The sequence below is a fragment of the Dendrobates tinctorius genome, unplaced genomic scaffold (genome assembly GCF_039654945.1).
Source record: "Dendrobates tinctorius isolate UK_male_01 unplaced genomic scaffold, ASM3965494v1 ptg000070l, whole genome shotgun sequence".
NCBI classification, from domain to species: Eukaryota; Metazoa; Chordata; class Amphibia; order Anura; family Dendrobatidae; genus Dendrobates; species Dendrobates tinctorius.
The window spans coordinates 29,380,825-29,399,689 of record NW_027361738.1 but is presented as its reverse complement, the minus strand read 5'-3'; the positions used below and the strand labels follow the sequence as shown (position 1 = coordinate 29,399,689).

The window sequence follows — 18,865 nt, the reverse complement described above, 5'->3', positions numbered from 1 at the left end:
TGTTATTAGCGGCAGCAGGCGTAGGCTGCTGGGAATAGTATTCTCTAATCAGCCGACGCCTCTATGAACAGAGGTAAACTTTCATAGTTGGTGTTGGAAACCGCAGCTCTCTGACTGATCACAGACAGTGTTTGCTGTGCTGTGCTGCAAATGACAGCATGGCAAAAAATGGGTGTTCGGGCATACCATGCATCTGAATGGGGTCTAGGTTCGGTTTCGGGTACTGTTCTGGTACCCAAACCAAGCTTTTTTTTTTTAACCGTTTGGCATAACACGCAGGACCCAAACATCCAGAGGTTCACCCATCACTAATTGTGACATTATCATAGGACATTACACAGGACAATATCACTGTATAAATTCTCATAGACTGATCAGAATGATGATGTGAATTGTCTGAGTCTCAATTTGTTTGTTTGGATTTTTTAAGACACAAACATAAATGGTGGATGCCAAAATGCTATAGAAGAAAGAACCAGATCACTGTCAAAAACATGTAAGTATTTAACCCTTCCCACAAATGGATGTGCCCTTATGTCCTAAACGCTGTCTTCTAGATGCAAAATTATACAATGATTTGTCCTGGTAGTTACACAGGCAGATCAGTCCGCTTGCAAGTGCATGTGAAATGTATTCAATGAGCTAATAATTAGCAATCTATATGATGTGGTGAAGTATATGAGATAGGGCATACATTATGTTTATTATCTGTATCCCTATGATGCTAGGATTTGTTCCTGATTATTATATTGATATATTTATTTGTGATCACTTTTTCTTTTTCTCCAGCAGCAAAAGTGATAAAAAAGAAACAGAGAGACGTCCAACAAAGTAAGGAAAAGCTTCCCCCATTGTTGTATGTGACATGTTGTTACACTAAGGCCCATAATATGGGTAGATATACTTTGTGTCTTCCCTTTATACTATATTGTACAGTATATTTTTAATGGAAGATACCAACACCTTCCCTTCCTTTCTTCTCCATTCTATACAGCTGGCTCCTCCGAGCTTTTACCTGCTGCTTCAGCAGAGCGGGAACACAATAAATAAAACGTAAGTATAATTTTTTTATTGAAAGATTTACAAACTCTAAGCGGTATCATCAGTTTGCTATATATAGAAAAAGAAAGAGGGGAGACACAAAGCGCAATAGGGTCTTATCCCACGTATCACAAAGATGAAACACCAAGAAAACTGCTCACCTGGTGCAGGTGAATACAGGCATGTAAATATGGCGGCTGCCGCAGATCCACAGGTCGATCCACGACCTTATGAAGAGATATGCTTAGTAGGAAGTGTGGATTATCTCCGCGCTGCCGCAATAGATTAATTCCAGAAATTATTGAAATATTCCAGTTGCTTATTCAACGCATTTCGGTGTTCCAATGACCCCTTCGTCAGGAAATACCACATACAATATGAAGAGACAAGGTGCTTGCAAGGTTTAAGCACATGCTAAATTCAAAAAATGGCGCCTAACGATGAAATGACGCATGATGTCAGAGTTCATGGTTGACAAAAGGTTAACACGTCTTTATCGGTATAGAATTAAACATATACATTAAGGATCCCTTTCTTAATCATCAATTCATTTCTATTCACAGATTAACGGGTAACAACTGAAAATTATTTAAAGAAAAAAATGAAGAAATGAATGAGTGGATCCCAGCTTTCTTCAAAAGAGAAGATATGGACAAGAACCTGCGGAGCAGAAACACATTAAAAAATTAATAAATATTTAAAAAATCTAAGTGAACTGTGTCCATTAATAATTATGAATATAAAGTGATCGCTTTTACCATGTAAAATAAATCAATTTCCCAGTACAAACAATATAAAAAAGAGGAAGACAAGATAAAAAGGGGAGGGGGATTTTTTCTGTTCGAAGCTCTAGAGCAGGGTTCCCCAACTCCAGTCCTCAAGGCCCACCGACAGATCATGTTTTCAGGATTTCCTTTGTATTGCACAGGTGAAGCAATTATGACCTAGGCAATACTAAGGAAATCCTGAAAACATGATCTGTTGGTGGGCCTTGAGGACTGGAGGTGGGGAACCCTGCTCTAGAGTGAGGGAAAGTCGCAAGACATCGCAAACTCCCAGACTGGGGCCGATATTATGCCGAGATCATATCCAAGGAGAAACCCATCATCACTTATTGTTGAAAAAAACGTCATAATTAAAAAGTATAAATAATATGCGTGTGAGTATACAAAGATGGATTTGTCAGAGAGAAAAGACATCGCTGTCGACGTACTGACATGCAGATATCTATAACTGTGAAAGCATTTCAAAAGAGAAAACTTATTGTTTAAAAACAATAAAAAATATATATATATGTTGTCATAGTAAAGGACTATCAGTAATTAGTAGACAAAAAAAAAATATCCGTATGGAAATGAATCTATATCTAAGGTTACATTCAAAAAGCAAATTTTAGAGAAGAGAAGGATAATTCAATATTATAACTGAGAATTTCGTCAGAGATAATTTTGATATATAGAAAGGGAATATGAAAACATAAATTATACCATTCAGCCATTTGTAATATAGAGGAATATTTTAAAAGAGGATATTGTAGATTATTATAGAAAGGATCAGCTTTTTTGGGTAAAAATAACCTTTTAAAGGGGAAGAGGAGATTGTCAGTTCAAAAAATAGGCGTCAGAGGGAATATATCCATTTGACCGCCGAAGAAGAAAGCCAGGACCCATCGATGGCTCAGAAGAACCACCGCAGGAACACCGCAAGTTCGCGTCCTGGACAAAGACACCAGCAGTAATTAATATACAGTCAAAAATAGCATAAAATAAGATACATTACGAATCCAATGGTCCTCCTACAGAACCCGAGCCGAGGCACAACACAAAAACACAATTTAGGAAATAATCGCTATGCAGATTCCACAAGTAAAAAAATGTGAAATTATATAGTTATACAACAAAACAAAACCCTCAGTACTCCAACTGGAGATGCATATAAATAAATATAAAATATTTGACACGTTTCACTTCTAATATTCCAGCCCCATCACCATGTATCCCCAACCTGCACAAACCCCTCATCCTGCTGAGCCGCTGCTGCCATATGTGTCCCTATTACTGCACCTGATACCCCAATGCTGAGCCGCTGCTGCCGTATGTGTCCCTATTACTGCACCTGATACCCCAATGCTGAGCCGCTGCTGCCGTATGTGTCCCTATTACTGCACCTGATACCCCAATGCTGTGCCGCTGCTGCCGCATGTGTCCCTATTACTGCACCTGATACCCCAATGCTGAGCCGCTGCTGCCGTATGTGTCCCTATTACTGCACCTGATACCCCAATGCTGAGCCGCTGCTGCCGTATGTGTCCCTATTACTGCACCCGATACCCCAATGCTGAGCCACCGCTGCCTTATGTGTCCCTATTACTGCACCAGATACCCCAATGCTGAGCCGCTGCTGTCGTATGTGTCCCTATTACTGCACCTGATACCCCAATGCTGAGCCGCTGCTGCCGTATGTGTCCCTATTACTGCACCTGATACCCCAATGCTGAGCCGCTGCTGCCGTTTCTGTCCCTATTACTGCACCTGATACCCCAATGATGAGCCGCTGCTGCCGTACGTGTCCCTATTACTGCACCTGATACCCCAATGCTGAGCCACCACTGCCGTATGTGTCCCTATTACTGCACCAGATACCCCAATGCTGAGCAGCTGCTGTCGTATGTGTCCCTATTACTGCACCTGATACCCCAATGCTGAGCCGCTGCTGCCGCATGTGTCCTTATTACTGCACCTGATACCCCAATGCTGAGCAGCTGCTGCTGTATGTGTCCCTATTACTGCACCTATTGTGTGGTTCTGTGTGCCCTCTAAATTCTAAAGCATCCCTCTATAATACAGTAATGCCGGGTGCAAGTGACCTAGAAAACAGTGCCCATATTTTGTCCCCTAGAATGTAATAATGCCCTCTGTGTGCCCCGTTTGACAGTCACAGTAACCTGAGTTCCCCTATAACAATAAGTGCCCACTTTACATTTAATAATGTCCTGAGTATCCCCCCTGTACCGCTCCCCTATACACAGTATAATGCCCCCTCACTGTATATATACTGACCCCTTAGTATCCCCCAATGATGGCTCCAACACTGTATGATGGTCCCCTCACTGTAAAATCCACATTGTATGATGGCCCCCTTTCTGTAATCTACACATTGTATGATGGCCCCCTAGACAGCCTCCATATAGTATAACACACCAGATAGTCCTCAAAATACGTAGTATAGTATATTGCAGCCCCCAATAAGCAGACTGTAATGTAAGGCAGCACTCCCCCATAATAATAATAATAATACATTTTATTTCTATAGCGCCAACATATTCCGCAGCACTTTACATTTCAGAGGGGATTTGTACAGACGATAGACATTACAGCATAACAATAATCACACAGATCATAACAGATACCAAGAGGAATGAGGGCCCTGCTCGCAAGCTTACAATCTATGAGGAAAAAGGTAGACACGAAAGGTGGGTGGTAACAGTTGCCCTGATTGTATGGACCAGCCATAATGTTAAGTGTGTAACAGTAGAGACACAGAGGGCTAATGGATGCATAAAGCATGTGGGAACATGATGCGGGGAACCTGGTTATGGTAAAACTTTTGACTGTGCCACACAGGGATAGGTTAATATGTTGAGGCGATAGGCCAATCTGAATAAATGTGCTTACTGGGCACGCTTAAAATTGTAGGGATTAGGGACTAATCGTATTGACCTGGGAAGTGCATTCCAAAGAAATGGCGCAGCACGTGTAAAGTCTTGGAGACGGGAGTGGGAGGTTATGATTATTGATGCTAACCTCAGGTCATCAGCAGAACGGAGGGCGCGGGTAGGGTGGTATACTGAAACAAGGGAGATGTGGGGTGGTGCTGAGCCATGGAGGGCTTTGTGGGTGAGGGTAATAAGTTTATACTGAATTCTGGAGTGGATGGGTAGCCAGTGTATTGACTGGCACAAGGTAGAGGCATCGGTGTAACGATTGGCGAGGAATATGATCCTGGCTGCAGCAGTAAAATCAATGGTGTCGTTCAAAAGTACAACTCTTTCTGCAAAAAACCAAGCCCTCATGTGGGTGTATTGGTGGAAAAATAAAAAAGTTATGACTCTGGTGAGACGGGGAGGAAAAAAAGGAAAACGCAAAAAACAGAAAATTGTAAAGTCTCGAAAGGGTTAAAAGTGATGATTGGGGACTTGAGACTGATCGCTGTCTGTAGCATGGGTCATCAGCATTAGCTCCGGGGGTATCTACATCCCGGCCCGTGAGCTGTATGAAGACCCCCAGCACCATGGAGAGCGCAGCGTCCTCATCATTATCTACGAGACCCCGGTATGTAGGTAAAGTGGCGGCAATAGGACGGAGCTGTGATACTGGACCACCTGCGACCGTGTTATAGGCCGGGGTCAGACAAGTGAGAAACTCGGACGAGTCTCACACATCAACACCCGGCACTGCCGCCGGCACTCGGCCCGGAGCGCTCAGCCACATAGAAATACATGCAGCGCTCACTCCGGTCCCGAGTGCCGGCGGCAGTGCCGGGTATTGGTGCGAGGCTCGTCCGAGTTTCTCACAAGTCTGACCCCGGCCATAGAGTCGTGTTACTCCAACCTCACTTCTTACAACCTACAAGTGCACGGAGATGTCTCACATTCATCCCACACGTGGCCTGTGCACCTACAATGCCGCGGCTGAATTCTCGCCCCAGTCCGGCCCTGCTTACACCTATACCTGACTCCTGAGGTGACCCCAAATCACAGCTCAGAGATGTGACGCCTCATGTCCGATCACCAGCACAGCAGCAGTCATATTCCGCGCCAGTAGGTGGCGCCCGTCTACATACAATTTATTCACATGCAATAAACAAGTCTGGCCGCAAGATGTCGCTGGTAGCACGCCTTGGATTCTACTGTAAATCGAGTGCTGTACTGTTCCCGGCCAGCAGGTGGCGGCTCCGCTTCATTCGTCTTTTACAACTACTTGAAGATGTCAGGACATATTTCCTACAGGATTATAAGCCGCCGCTTTCTGGGGGGTTTCGTGCTGGGGGCTACACTGAGCACATCGTCCTCCTAGCCGCGCTGTATTTATACGAGCGAAAAAGAGACGAGCCAGGTGAGAAAGCCGCCCCCTGGCGGAGAGTGTGCGCCGTTACCCCTGTGGAGGGAGGCCCTGTCATAGACGCGTGGGCTGCGGCCTGCATCCGGGTCCCTGCTCTGTGCGCGCTCCTCATGGCATCCGGGGACCTCAACAGGCACGGAGGGGTTAACGCCGAAACTGCGGCCACAGTGAATCAGGGCGGAGTCACGTGGCCTCGTGTCCGCGCTCACGCGTGGGAGTGACCGGTCCGAGCAGGGTACAGTGTATGTGTCACCCCCTAGTTCCCAGTGACGTCAGTACGAGCTCCCCTCTCACCCTCTGCCTTACTGCAGCGCCCCCTCCTGTCAGGACGGAGCACAGGGGCCATGGATCGTTATGGTGTCTGTCTGGGGTCTGTTCTGTGTCGGTTTATAGGAGAGAAGTAAAAAAGCGCAACGTCCACACCGTGGAATCAGTGATGAGTGAGCGGGGTCGGATGAAGTGTTATCTGGGCATGCTCGAGTGCTCGCAGTGCCCGGCGTGCTCGAATACTGTGCTCTGGTCCCCGCGGCTGCATGTCTCGTGGCTGACAGCAGCGGCACATGCAGGGATTGTCAGTCACTCCTCGGGATGTTCCCACGGTCAGTATTGGCAGCACATGTCCGCTCCATCCACAGCGCTGCCGGCTTCTGAACGCCGCTGATTCCACATGTGATCACTGAACCGTGCGGGATCACGGCTCCCATTACATTGTACGGGTGAGATTTATCCTGTGGAGACAGAGCGTCTCCGCTACATATATAGACATGCTGCGGGCGGGAGAGACGCTCCACATGGAAGCCGGAGGCGTCTGCCCGCATAGTGGGCGTGGGATATGATGACACCCCCTCCACTGTGCTGTAACATCTGGACGCTGCGGATGTACACAGCGTCCACTGACCGTGGGAACATACCCTTACATGTGTCACCGCTGTCACGAGACATGCAGCCGCAAGGACTAGAACATATTACTCAGCACACCGAAGTCACTGTTAGCGCTCCAGCATGCCCGGATAACACCTCAGCACGCTCATCACTGCTCAGCTTCTCTTCTGTTCTGTTTTTTTTTATACACTTTTTTTCTTTTTTTGTCTGTAGCTCTGATATTTGGTGTTTTTCTGCAGGCTGAGTTGTATTGTGAAGCAGCAGCAATTTACACCATTGTTTCCTTCATTTTAAGTTTATGCCGCCAACAGTTGGCACAGATAGTATTTTGGTGCAGAATGATTACAGAGATTACATAAAGCTTATCCTCGCCCCTTGTGCCATCGTTGTTCCCGCGGGGCCGGTACGCGCGGTCCTGGTGCTCTTGTACGATGTGACACGTGACTCCGGTGCCCAATCAGCGCTGGCGTCACTGTCCGCGCCTTCATACGAGTTGTACATGAAGAGTAAGTCCGGGCTGCGGCTGATCTCCGACTTCCTCTTCATGTTCGATTCATATGAAGGGTGGGGACAGTGATGCCAGCGCTGATTGTGTGCCAGTGTCAAACCGCATGAGAGCCCTGCAGAGAGCGCGTGCTGACACCGTGGGAGCAGCGCAGGCACGGGATGTGAGTATAGGCTTTTTTATCTTATTGGGGCAAAGCGTGGGGTATGACAAGGGGTTGTCCTAGCAGAGGTCAACTTTAAATGAAATGCGGCATTGCTGGTGTGAGACATGTAATGACTGACAGTCAGCTCTCCTGATCTACACTGGTAACACCTCCTTTCATTTAAAAAAAGTCTCTGGAGGCAGATTCTCAGGGAGATCTATGTCCGGCCCGTAGATCTTAACCGTTCATTTACATATGAAGACAAGTGTAGATTTCTAGGTAATAAGATCAGATTGAAGACGTCACGTTATCATTTTATTCTTTTTTTTTTTTTTTTTTTTTTTTAACGTGCGTGGCCATCTACACTGTGTTCCAAATTATTATGCAAATGATATTTTTCCCTGATTTTCCTAAATAGTCGGTACAAATGACAGTCAGTCTAATAAAAGTCATCACTCATTAGAGTTTACATCGCATTTTATTGAAGAAACCTCCCAATGATAACAGTGTAATCTCCAAAATGAATAAAAACTCAAATTGCACTGTTCCAAATTATTAAGCACAGTAGAATTTCTAAACATTTGATATGTTTTAAAGAACTGAAAATGCTCATTTCTGGAATTTGCAGCATTAGGAGGTCAGATTCACTGAACAAAAAAGCTATTTAACTCCAAAACATCATAACAGGCCCAGTTACATGTTAACATAGGAACCCTTCTTTGATGTCACCTTCACAATTCTTGTATCCGTTAAACTTGTGAGTTTTTGGAGAGTTTCTGCTTGTATTTCTTTGTATGAAGTCAGAATAGTCTCCCAGAGCTGATGTTCTGATGTGACCGGCCTCCCAGCCTCATAGATCTTTTGCTTGATGATACTCTAAAGGTTCTCTATAGGGTTGAGGTCAGGGGAAGATGGTGGCCACACCATTAGTTTATCTCCCTTTATGCCCATAGCAGTCAATGACTCAGAGGTATTCTTTGCAGCATGAGATGGTGCATTGTCATGCATGAAGATGATTTTGCTCCTGAAGGCACGTTTCTGCTTTTTATACCATGGAAGACAGCTGTCAGTCAGAAACTCTACATACTTTGCAGAGGTCATTTTCACACCTTCAGGAACCTTAAAGGGCCCTACAAGCTGTTTCCCCATGATTCCGGCCCAAAACATGACTCCTCAACCTGCTTCCATACGTCGCAGCCTTGTTGGAACATAGTGTCCATCCACCAACCATCCACTACTCCATCCATCTGGACCATCCAGAGTTGCTCGACACTCATCAGTAAACAAGACTGTTTGAAAATTAGTCTTCATGTGTGTCTGGGCCCACTGCAACCGTTTCTGCTTGTGAACACTGTTTAGGTGTGGCCAAATAGTAGGTTTATGCACCACTGCAGCCTTTGAAGGATCCTAGTCCTTGAGGTTCGAGGGACTCCAGAGGCACCAGCAGCTTTAAATATCTGTTCGCTGGTTTGTAATGGCTTTTTAGCAGCTGCTCTCTTAATCCGATGAACTTGCCTGGCAGAAACCTTCCTCATTCTGCCTTTATCAGCACAAACATGTCTGTGCTCAGAATCAGCCATAAATCTCTTAACAGTACGATGATCACATTTAAGTTTTTGGGAAATATCTAATGTTTTCATGTCTTGACCAAGGCATTGCACTATTTGATGCTTTTCAGCAGCAGAGAGATCCTTTTTCTTTCCTAAATTCCTTGAAACCTGTGACCTGCTTAATAATGTGGAACATCATTCTTAAGTAGTTTTCCTTTAATTGGGCTCACCTGGTAAACTAATTATCACAGGCGTTTGAGATTGATTTCAGTGATCCAAAGAGCCCTGATACACAATACCATCTATGAGTTTATTTGAAAAACAAAAAATTACATCTTTATGACACTTAAATCCAATATGCATAATAATTTGGAACACAGTGTAGATGGCTTAGGAGGGTTGATCCTACTGAACCAGATATAATGTTAATATTAATCTTTTTTTTCCCCCCAGAACCCATACAGAAGCCTCCATTGGAGGAGTTCGGATTCCCGCAGAGTGGAGAGGAGGTCAGGCAATATATCGGTCATGCTTTATCTTATGATCAAGCAAAGAAGACCCCACGTTGGGTCATTGAGCATCTTACAAAAGAGAAAATAGTTGGTGAGCAAAAAGGGAATTAATTCCATTACCTCGGCTGGTCTCCTAGTAAGGAGCACAATGGGCAGCAAAGTGGCTCATTGGTTAGCACTGTATGGTGGCTCAGTGGTTAGCACCTTTACTTTGCAGCTCTGGGGTCCTGGGTTCAAATCCCACCGAGGACAACATCTGCAAGGAGTTTGTATGTTCTCCCCGTGCTTGCATTGGTTTCACGGAGGGTTGTTGGATCTCGCTCTGTATGTCGGGATCCCACAACCCGGAAGTTAGGACCTGATTTTTTTTCTAGACAGTCCGGACCTTTAGCCTGTCATTAGGGACACTGCTGGACGTCTTTCTTAATGAGTTATTGGGACTGTAAACAGCAGGACGACTCAGTATAAATATAGTTGCCCCCCAATTCAGGGGGTTTTGTGCTTTATTTTGTTTGTCTAGGTTTTAGAACATGTTTTTCTTTTTTATCTTTTCCTTAGGCGTTGCTGACCGGAAACACTGCCGATTTAAACCGGATCCAAACATTCCGCAATTATTTAGTGCCAGCAATGAAGACTATTTACGTAGCGGGTGGTCCCGGGGTCACATGGCGCCAGCGGGGGACAGTAAATATTCTACAGTAAGAATCTGTTTTCTGCTTATCTGAAGTAGAAAATCTATAAAAATTAGTCTTTTTTCTTTTCTTTTTGTATTTACTTTGACTTGTCATAAAGCTTTATGTTGTGTGCAGACATTAAATGTTTGGTGCAGAAATTTCTGTACCATTTCGGCATCTCTTGGCACGAAAAACAGCGTGTAATACATGCGTTTTTGCCCCATTTTTTAAATGTTTTTTTGGTGCAGATTTTTCCCACTCATTAATATGAGTGAAATCTGCAAGTCACAAATAAGCAATAAGTGCATGAGACTTCAGGATTCTCATTCACTTTATGACAAATCTGTGCAGAAAAAAAGCGACAACTCTGCAGCGTGTGCACAGACCCTTACTATTTTGACTATTTACATCAGTTCCCTTTTACGTCCACAGGAGGCCATGGCTGAAACATTTTACCTGTCAAACATTGTGCCCCAAAACTATAAAAACAACGCCGGCTTCTGGAATCGGTAAGGTCCATGGTCAACAGGGATTTACTTTACAATCTAAAATGCAGATGCAGTCCTGCCTCAGGTTCAAAGATTAAAGGGGTTGTCAATAGCAAAAATCACCTCCTTACCACCCGGACTCAACATCTCAGTGATTTTTGGAGCTGTCTTCCAGAGGTTATGTGACATGACAATCGGCTCCAGCCTTCATCGTGGCATCAGACAAAATGGCTTCACCTGACTGAAGGCTGCAGCTGATCGGTGTGGCAGTCTGCAACGCTCCTGTGACACCAGTGTCCTCTATCAAAAGACTCGGGTTATACCAGCGATTAAAGATTGCTGGAATAACCTCCATCCGACAAGTGTGTGTAAATATGTAGAAATATATTTTTTATTTTTTTAAAATCTGGGGTCCTTTAGCATTTAATGAGGGGCTGTTCAGTAATGGACAATACTTTTAACATATCGTGGTCTTTCCTGGACCACTGCAGTTTGAACCCACATTGAGCCTTCAATGTCACAGACACAAAGATATGACGAGACATGGCGCCTTCTACAGCCTTCCTTCCTTTCTGGCTCCTTCTTACTAGAACCATTTTGCCCAGAAAACAATATAGCTAAAATGGTTTTGGTAAGCAGGAGCCGGAAAGACATGTACCGGCGCATGCGCAGTTAGGTTTTAGGCTCGGCCTGCAGTAGAGAAGAGGAAAGTGCGTTTGTGCGATCCGGCAATTTCCCTGCTCAGGCGCGAGATTTCATTCAGCAATGTGGATGACACAGGACACGTCATCCACATCAATCAAAGCTGGAAGACGGCTTTTAGCAGGGGAGAGGAGGGACAGGCCCCGCTGTAATGACACCCCTGGGACCGGACCGTCCTAATTTGTATACCTTGCTGGAGCACTTCAGTAGTTTTTTTTGGAGATATAAGGGGGAGTCAGGACATAGTATACAACTTTCTGTAATGCAGCACAGGCGCTGAGGAAGGTGGTGGTATACCGCTGAGCTGTAGTTCCCCTCTGGCGTCACTGTGTAGAGAGTACAACATTTTCAGGATCAGTGAGGGGCCCATAGGTCAGACCTCCACCGATCATAAAGTAACATGCCATCACTTTATGGGATGGGAATACCCCATCCCATAAATGTCATTATTCACGGTGATTTCATACTCTGTCCTGGATGGCATCTATTTGTACGGTGACACCCCTCTGCTTCTGGATTACTATGTAACTAGGTAAATTTCCTATTCACAGGTCTAGGAGAACCGTATCTGGAGCTTCAGATACAGATATGTAGAAATATCTGCAAAGAATGACGTAACCGATGGCGGCTTGAGGCGGACATGTTCTCTGGGGACAGTCATCAGCCAGGCCATTGCATGTGTAGTGTAATGAGATCAGTCCTACAATGGAGTAATGGCGGCTCATTTTTCTCATTGCTTGAAATCTTTATCCAGGTTTGAAATGTATTGTCGAGACCTGACACAGCGATTCGATGATGTCTGGATTGTGAGCGGCCCCTGCTGTTACCCGTGCAGAATGAGGACGGCAAGAAAAGTGTCACTTATCAGGTGAGCCACTGTTTACCACCACATGTTCATGTAGTGACTTCAGAGATGACCGGTCGGCCGCCGTGCTCTAGAAAACAATGAGCCTCCTTCAGTCTGGCTGATCATTGCTTTCTGCTCCTGCCTGATTGTGTTGAGAAGTGTTCAGTCGTGAAATGAAGTTCCTCTTATCGGCAGCCTCCGATCCACTAAATTTCTTAGTTCAGGGTGAAAGACACCGCACATTCTCACTAAGAGCTACCTGTTTGCTCAGTAACCAGGGTGAGATTCTAATTTGATAAATTATAAATTCAGAATTTAAATGAGGAGCTATGGGCATAATATGCAATAAAAGGCTTCGTGGGGCAGCGAATGGCAGGTTTGCAACACCTCCATGGCATGATCATCGGCATCATGGGTGATTCTGGGCAAATATTCTTTGTTGTTTTTGCACCTATGTGTGTTTTGTGCCAGCAATCAGCCGTAATCGTAATCTGGGGGGGCTTACTTGGTATAATATCCAAAACCAGGGTAAATGCTTGGACCTGCTGCCCTCATCACTGCTGTTAGTGCACATACAATTAGGTCCATATATATTTGGACAGAGACAACATTTTTCTAATTTTGGTTCTAGACATTACCACAATGAATTTTAAACAAAACAATTCAGAAGCAGTTGAAGTTCAGACTTTCAGCTTTCATTTGAGGGTATCCACATTCAAATTGGATGAAGGGTTTAGGAGTTTCAGCCCCTTAACATGTGCCACCCTGTTTTTAAAGGGACCAAAAGTAATTGGACAGATTAAATAATTGTAAATAAAATGTTCATTTCTGGTACTTGGTTGAAAACCCTTTGTTTGTAATGACTGCCTGAAGTTCTGAACTCATGGACATTACCAGATGGTGTGTTTCCTCCTTTTTGATGCTCTGCCAGGCCTTCACTGCGGTGGTTTTCAGTTGCTGTTTGTTTGTGGGCCTTTCTGTCTGAAGTTTAGTCTTTAACAAGTGAAATGCATGCTCAATTGGGTTGAGATCAGGTGACTGACTTGGCCATTCAAGAATATTCCACTTCTTTGCTTTAATAAACTCCTGGGTTGCTTTGGCTTTATGTTTTGGGTCATTGTCCATCTGTAGTATGAAACGACGACCAATCAGTTTGGCTGCATTTGGCTGGAGCACACAGTATGGCTCTGAATACCTCAGAATTCATTCGGCTGCTTCTGTTCTGTGTCACATCATCAATAAACACTAGTGACCCAGTGCCACTGGCAGCCATGCATGCCCAAGCCATCACACTGCCTCCGCCGTGTTTACAGATGATGTGGTATGCTTTGGATCATGAGCTGTACCTCGCCTTCGCCATACTTTTCTCTTTCCATCATTCTGGTAGAGGTTGATCTTGGTTTCATCTGTCCAAAGAATATTCTTCCAGAACTGTGCTGGATTGTTTAGATGTTTTTTAGCAAAGTCCAGTCTAGCCTTTTTATTCTTGATGCTTATGAGTGGCTTGCACCGTGCAGTGAACCCTCTGTATTTACTTTCATGCAGTCTTCTCTTTATGGTAGATTTGGATATTGATACGCCTACCTCCTGGAGAGTGTTGTTCACTTGGTTGGCTGTTGTGAAGGGGTTTCTCTTCACCATGTAGATTATTCTGCGATCATCCACCACTGTTGTCTTCCGTGGGCGCCCAGGTCTTTTTGCATTGATGAGTTCACCAGTGCTTTCTTTCTTTCTCAGGATGTACCAAACTGTAGATTTTGACACTCCTATTGTTGTAGCAATTTCTCGGATGTTTTTTTTTCTGTTTTTGCAGCTTAAGGATGGCTTGTTTCACCTGCATTGAGAGCTCCTTTGACCGCATGTTTCCTTCACAGCAAAACCTTCCAAATGCAAGCACCACACCTCAAATCAACTCCAGGCCTTTTATCTGCTTAATTGAGCATGATATAACGAAGGGATTGCCCACACCTGTCCAAATAGCCTTGGAGTCAATTGTCCAATTATTTTTGGTCCCTTTAAAAACAGGGTGGCACATGTTAAGGAGCTGAAACTCCTAAATCCTTCATCCAATTTAATATGGATACCCTCAAATGAAAGCTGAAAGTCTGAACTTCAACTGCATCTGAATTGTTTTGTTTAAAATTCATTGTGGTAATGTCTAGAACCAAAATTAGAAAAATGTTGTCTCTGTCCAAATATATATGGACCTAATTGTATGTGCACTAACAGCAGTGATGAGGGCAGCAGGTCCAAGCATTTACCCTGGTTTTGGATATTATACCAAGTAAGCCCCCACACATAGGTGCAAAAACGACAAAGAATATTTGCCCAGAATCACCCATGATGCCGATGATCAAAATTAGAAAAATGTTGTCTCTGTCCAAATATATATGGACCTAACTGTACCAGTCTAGCTGGAACTGTTCCAAAGCGAATGCTTTGTAGTTTGGCTACCACTCTGTTTTCCATGGTCAGTTTCAGGTCATTATTATTTTGCCAGCACTATAGAGTCTGGATCTTCCTTTTTTCCCTTACTAGAGTACACCCTTCTGACACTCTCTTACTTGGCTTCTTTTTTTCCCAGTGGGATACTCCAGTTCATTATCATTCTGTCAGCACTATAGAGTCTGGAGCTTCCTTTATTAGAATACACAATTTTGATACTCTGTAACTTGGCTTCCACTTTTTTTTCAGTAGGCTGCTCAATGTCATTTTTATAATTCTGTGAGCACTATAAAATTCTGATGCTTTGTAACTTTGCATCAAATTTTTTTGTAGTGGGCTGCCCCATTTCATTATCATTCTGTGGGCACTATAAAGGCTGGATTTGTGGTTTCAGGCCTCCCCATCCCTCCCCCTGGCTCTTGCTCACTGTTCTCCTTCTTTAATTGACGTAGGTGACTCCTTGATGCATCCACATTGCCTGGCGAAATCTTGACGTGAGGCATCATCAATGTCAGTTGAAGGAGGAGGGTGGTGAGCAGCAGCCGGGGCGGAGGGCGGATAGCAGCAGTCGGGGAAGAGGGCGGCGAGCAGCCGTCGGGGAAGAGGGCGGCGAGCAGCAGTCGGGGAAGAGGGCGGCGAGCAGCAGTCGGGGAAGAGGGCGGCGAGCAGCAGTCTGGGAAGAGGGCGGCGAGCAGCAGTCTGGGAAGAGGGCGGCGAGCAGCAGCCGGGGAAGAGGGCGGCGAGCAGCAGCCGGGGAGGAGGGTGGCGAGCAGCAGTCTGGGAAGAGGGCGGCGAGCAGCAGCCGGGGAGGAGGGCGGCGAGCAGCAGCCGGGGAGGAGGGTGGCGAGCAGCAGCCAGGGAAGAGGGCGGCGAGCAGCAGCCGAGGAGGAGGGCGGCAAGCAGCAGCCGGGGGGAGGGATCAAGAGGACTGAAACGATGGCCATCAGACAGGACTGACCCGATTTTCATACAACGCGGGAGAACTTTAAAGGTTCTTTTGGAAGTATACAGGGGGTATATAAGCATTTATGGAGTGCAGCACAGATGCTGAGTAAAGTCATAGTTTTAGTTGTTATGACACTAATGGTGACAGGTTCTCTTTCTGTTGCCACAGACCTGACATTAGGCATTGGACGGACAGGTTAGGCCTGTTTCACATTCGCGCTTTTGAGCGCAGCAACGGCCTGCGCACGGCCGCCGCTAAGCCCTGCCCCGCCTCCACCGGTATCTCCGCCTCCGGGCGCATGACATTGCATGCGTCGTGCGTCCCCTATCTTCATCACAGAAGGGCGCAGGCCGTGCGCAGTCTGCGCACAGTCTGCGTTTGGCGGCGCATGCGTCCTTTTGACGGTGCGCCGAGCAGCGCCAAACGCAACCTGTTGCATTTTGGTTGTGCTCGGCGCACCGTCAAAAGGACGCATGCGCCGCCAAACGCAGACTGTGCGCAGACTGCGCACGGCCTGCGCCCTCTGTGATGAAGATAGGGGACGCACGACGCATGCAACGTCATGCGCCCGGAGGCGGAGATACCGGTGGAGGCGGGGCAGGGGGCGGGGCTTAGCGGCGGTCGTGCGCAGGCCGTTGCTGCGCTCAAAAGTGCGAATGTGAAACCGGCCTTAGTGAGAATGAATGCACCTTGTTGGTGGCACTTTTAAACAATCTAATTTGTAATAAAGGTATTTGCTGATTTTCTATTTATCCATTAATGCAGTCCCCGCTTCCCGGGACCCAATTGTCAGGTAACAGTGAAATAAGTGGGCTGAAAGTTTCTATTATTGGGGGCAAGTTGGGTCCCCAGGAATAGAGATGCCCACCGCAGCTTCTTTCGCTATTTGATGGCATTTTAATATTCGTTTTCTAAATCTTACAAGTCCTTAAAGTTTAAACTTTAATAGTGAAGATGGGTGGGGTGTGAGAGGCGATGTGGAAGTCTCCATGTAGGTGCACAGAGGCCTACTGCAAATTGTGGTGGTGCACTGTGATCTTTTTGGTGTAATGAAGATGTCCTTGCTCATTTTTTATTTCAGGTTATTGGCAGTGATGATGTAGCCGTGCCCACACATCTGTATAAGGTGATCCTCGCCAGGAGGAAGCCCTCTGAGGAGACTCTAGCTGAAGGAGCTTTTATTGTTCCCAACGTCCCCATCAGCTTTCAGCATCAGTTGCCAGAATTTCAGGTCCCTCTTGAGACACTTGAGAAGTCGTCTGGTCTTGTTTTCTTCCCTCAAGTGGACAAATCAAAAGAAGTGAAGAACATTTGTGAGGAGGACACCTGTAAGCTTATTGAACTAGAAGAGTTCAAACTATACATTGCAGGACGGAGCATGAAGAATGCAAGAAGCCTCCAGAAAGTGGAGAAGATCATGTTAGAATTGCCTGAGGCCAACATAAAGCCGGACCGGTATCTGTTAGAACTTTATGAACAGAAGAAGAATGAACTGGAGTCTGGTGAGACCGTTACTGTACGAGACAGATGACAAGGGTAACAAGTCATAGCTGCATGTTACAAGGCCCATAATCACATGGAACCAAGTTCTATTTTTCTTTGCTCAGGAATCTGTAAAGGTGACCTTTAACAAGGAAAAATCCCTTTAAATGAGGACTTTTGTAAAGTACTTAAAAAAAAATATGGGGGGAATAAATCATAGAAAAAAACGTTACATTCAGTGGGTCGGTCCGTGAGCCGGACCAAGAAGGCTGTGATCACTCCCTTCCGGACTCATGAAGGGGGAGAAATCTCGCTGCTGGCTGAGTGTTCGCTTTGTGCTGCTACGACTATTGATACCAGGCCATTATTACCAACTCATCAGGGATTAGCAGATGTTTTCTTTTAATTGCCAAAGGATGGAAATACATCTATAGATTTAAAGAAATCCATCAGCAGGCTTTCGCTATGTAATCTGAAGAAAGTATGAGGTAGGGTTTAAATGGGTAACTCATCGATGTGTCCCTTATGAGGCTGTGTGCTGTTGTTTACTTATAATGAAGGTTTTTTCACCAGGACTTTATCACTGCTCAGACTGCAGCAACAGGTGACACCAAGTTCGACTCCGCCCTTCCTGTGATAAGCAGCTCACTGTCTATAGATAATGTACATAGCTGTGGTGTGGCCCGCGGCAGCTTTTCAGCTCTTCTATTGTATGTGCTGTATCTAAGAACTCTGTGTCACATCTGCCACAGTAAGCTAAGTGACTCATCACTGGAATCTGTCTTTTCCTAATTTTGTGCTGCTGTCAGATGAGGTAGCAAAAACCTGGTGACAGATTGGTGACAGATTCCCTTTGAAGTTAGATTTACCTGGTGTTCAATATACGTTATTCTTATAGTTGGCACATACCTAAAAATATGTCTGCCTACATTCTTATGACTTATCCATAGGACTCTCTTCATGTAATGGAGGCCAGCCAGAGCGTACTTTGGGCCAGTATATACAGTGGGGAAAATTAAGTATTTGATAGACTGCTGACCTTGCAAGTTTTCCAATTCCTGCAGCAAAACCTGATCTCTCTCATTTTTGCTGTGTTTCTGGCATGCTAGACTTGTTTCTTATGCATGTTGATAAAGTTTAGTGTTGAAAAAAAAGTTCTGTTCTATAGAATCAGGTTTTGGCACAAAAAATCAGCAAAACCTGATACATTTCCCATCCTTCCTGCACATTTTTGTCTTTAAGGATGGCTGGATATCCTTAACCCCTTCACCCCCAAGGGTGGTTTGCACGTTCATGACCGGGCCAATTTTTACAATCCTGACCACTGCACCTTTATGAGGTCATAACTCTGGAACGCTTCCATGGATCCAGGTGATTCTGACATTGTTTTCTCATGACATATTGTACTTCATGTTAGTGGTAAAATTTCATTCAAATAACTTGCATTTATTTGTGAGAAAAACAGATATTTGGCGAAAATTTTGAAAATTTCGCAATTTTCCAACTTTAAATTTTTATGCCCTTAA

The 18,865-nt window shown here is 45.1% G+C and overlaps 1 long non-coding RNA gene and 1 pseudogene across 1 annotated transcript; both read left to right on the top strand.

Annotated features, from left to right (window-relative positions):
* The first annotated feature begins 504 nt into the window (after positions 1 to 504).
* Positions 505 to 1,712, top strand: LOC141095923 (uncharacterized). Its single transcript, XR_012233504.1, has 3 exons — positions 505 to 831; positions 995 to 1,053; positions 1,605 to 1,712. It is a non-coding gene; the product is annotated as an uncharacterized lncRNA (long non-coding RNA).
* Positions 1,713 to 5,905: 4,193 nt separating this feature from the next.
* LOC141095495 (nuclease EXOG, mitochondrial-like) lies at positions 5,906 to 17,549 on the top strand (annotated as a pseudogene).
* Positions 17,550 to 18,865: the final 1,316 nt, after the last annotated feature.